Source organism: Pollicipes pollicipes, unplaced genomic scaffold (genome assembly GCF_011947565.3).
Source record: "Pollicipes pollicipes isolate AB1234 unplaced genomic scaffold, Ppol_2.1 Scaffold_7262;HRSCAF=8765_pilon_pilon_pilon, whole genome shotgun sequence".
Classification (NCBI taxonomy): Eukaryota; Metazoa; Arthropoda; class Thecostraca; order Pollicipedomorpha; family Pollicipedidae; genus Pollicipes; species Pollicipes pollicipes.
In genome coordinates, this window is record NW_023597055.1 from 6,173,150 (window position 1) to 6,176,482 (window position 3,333).

Below are 3,333 nucleotides of genomic sequence, written 5' to 3' on the forward strand. Positions count from 1 at the left end.
ACCCACTGATGCGTATTAGGTCAAAGGTGTTACGAATTCGACGAAGAGGGCGAGAAATGCAAACCAGTTGTCTGTCGCTTGCGTTAAGTCCTCGCCAGCGTCTCCGGTGCCTCCGTGGGCGGTGGCACCTTCAGCACGGTCCAGCCGTTGCTGAGCAAGTGTGTTACCAGGTTGACGTGGTTTTAATCTTATGCACTGCGAAACTCCCGCTAAAGCGGAGGGTTGCTTGTGAGATGTTCATCTATTCTTGTCATCCATAGCGTCAATAGCTCACACTTCAGTCCTGCCTTTATCTGATGTGTTGCTCAGTTTTTTTTAACGATGCAATCTGTGCCTCGAGTGTGTTGATGTTCCTATCATTACCTGCTGATATTAGCGGCGTTTACGCGTTGAAATTGAAGATCTTTGCCATGAGTAATACGCTTTCTTATGCAGGATAATTGATGAAATATTCGTTGGCGTAACACACTATTTCCTTTATTATATACGCCATGCACCAATCGTGAGCATTGATCACCCTTTCGTTTCAAACGAATACAGGGCAAAACGCCGTCGCGACTATTGATACAGCAAATTGGGTGGCAACTGTAACAAAGGATGGTGCTGCACCATCCCGCGAAAATGATATTTGACACATTGAGGATGAAGCTTATACTCTGTGACAGTTGTCTAGGCCTGCGCATAGCCACGCCCCAGCTAAGCTGCGATGCGTTTTGAACCTATGCTGCCGGACAAAGTCCTGCTTTTTCAACGTCTTTTGTTTTGTTTCTCTGAGGAATTACATTCGTTAATTCAACGTGACAGGGTATTGCGTTAACGCATTATCCCATCCCTCTTGTATCCGTTCGCGCTATAAAGAAACAACAAGTGGGGGCGAGGGTGGAGACCCAGCGGTGATGTGAGATGATCGCTCTCACTCTGTATGACTGCAAATGCATGGCAATCGGCGAGTTTGTGTCGTGAACAAATGTTTCGCACGCTCACTTCATTGGGTTATGTGGTAGAAAATAGGCTGAACATAGTTCAAATTACGTCAAAAACTAGCTCGAGAAGCCAAAATCTGCGCTGAAATATACTGAATTCGTAATGTTTGTCATGACGTTGCTCGCTGCTACCACCGGACATGTTAGGCATAAGAGGCGCGGAGCATAGTTTTTTGTTGTCGTAAATTTGTAAGTTGTAGTTTTTTGAGTCTGGCTATTGACCACGAAACATGGTTTCAAATCGCCTGCATGCTAAGTCAGATGGAATATGGAATGTAGAAAATTTGATAACGAGGCTGAAGTCTTTCTGCAAAAAACGCATTCATCGTTTCGGACGTCTACAGATCTAAGTGCTAAAGCTGGTACGCTTGTGCCACGCACGCAGGTCCGGCGAAATGTCTCTGAATATCAATGTTTATGGTAAGGACAAACGTTTCGAGCGTTTCGCCTGGAATAGCGTTGACAACATTATGATTCCTTAACACCAAATGCTCTCCACGCGCTGGATTTGGAGGCGGCCGTCCACTGAACTCCCAGCGCTTGAAATTCCCCCGACGCACCGGACACATCCGCCACCACGTGTGTTTTTTGTCAGTCTGGGAGCGAGGTACTGACGCGAACACAGCCAAACGATCCTGCCTTGTCCGGTAACCTTCGCCAGCGCAGCACTCGCGGTACCGCACCCCACCCTCGCGGTACAGGTACTGCACCCCACGTCCGCGTAAATTTCCTGGATCGGCTTAGCAACACCCTGTCAGCAGCGAGTGCAGCACAACCTGAAAGTGTTCACGTACGCGTTGAAGACGCGCATTCAACAGCCAAATCTGACTTTTCGCCAATAATCTTCCGTTGTTTCGACCACTTGTTATTTCAGTTCAGTTTCAGTTATATTTCAGTTCAAAAGCTCATACGAATGTGGGACATACCCTTCCATTGTGTACAGCCAGGTCCATCGAGGAAGGCGTCGTTTGCGGCGGGATTGTGTATATTCACCATCTCAGCCAGCACGACTGGCATGGCCAAGGTTCGGAATCTACTGAAAATTAGTAAAGGGTTGCCTGATGCGTTCAGTGCAACAGACACAATAACACGCGCTCTGACTTCTGAACGTCGACATATGAACCCGCTTACGTTTCTTAACATCCATAATTGTGTTTACATAACTAGAGTTTACGTATTTTTTAGTGCCGTGGCACTCATAATAATACCCAGAGTAGACATGAGTATATATGATTTCAAGATCACAAAAATTTATTCAACGGGACCGAATGAAATTCACATGAATCAGTTTGAAAAAGTTAACGATATGACCTAGATCTCAGGCCTTTTATTTCAACATTGCATTGTGCGCGTTCCCACCTATTAATTCTACCTTTATTCTACAGAAATCCCCTGTCATATGTCGTCTTTCCAATACAGCAATGCCATAAAAGAGAGCGAGTACCTAAATAGCCGTCCCCCGCCTCAGAGCATGGCGTGTATTTTACGTATTTTGTCATTTGTATCTCACCAAAATAAGGCAGGTGTCTTTCGATTGGTATGCGGCTCCATTACATTGGTAATCACTTAGCTTTCTTTCCAAATTGGCATTAGTGTTCATTTGGTGCGTCGCATCCACCAAGCGTAGCTTCAGCTCCGCGTGATATACGGATCACGACCAACATAGCCCTAGGTAGTTCATCGGGCTCGACGCTACGTTGATATGCGCCGACCCCCGTAGCACCAGCACAGCTACAAATGTAATGTGAATGTTACGACGTCATGTCTGGTTGATCCTGCAGTGTAACAATAAAGCACAGACAGCGAACGTCGGCAGCCGGTTCCGAGCGAGCCCGTTGTTGCTGTCATTGTATAATAGGCGTCCAATGTCAGCCCGTGGCGGCCTGCAAGTGAGCCAACTTGCACCGACTTGGATGCACCGACGACAGGTGTCAAAGAGCCTGGGTACAGGAGATAAACGCTGTATCAGTCGAATGGTGGTCTAGTCTCGATATTCTCGAACGGGGGAAAAACAAATCAGCGTGATTGGCCACGATACCAACCCTGCCTGGCCAACGATATGCGGAATATGGGTCAACTATTTTCAGGTCTTTGGCTGAGCATTGGATATGTCCCAAGTGCTATAGCAGCAAGAAATTACCAAAAATGCTATCTCCATTTCTCGGTAAAGCCAAAGAGCGTCCACAGACCAGTGCACGCTTGTGGAGGTGCTTAAACATGTCAATAATTTTGTAGAGACGTTGAGCCAAACCGAAGAAACACTCACTCGGCGTCATGGTACTGCTTAGGAACAGCCTCGGTTGTTTAATGAAGTAGGGCACTGCATCGCGCGTCACGGTACCGAGTGGCT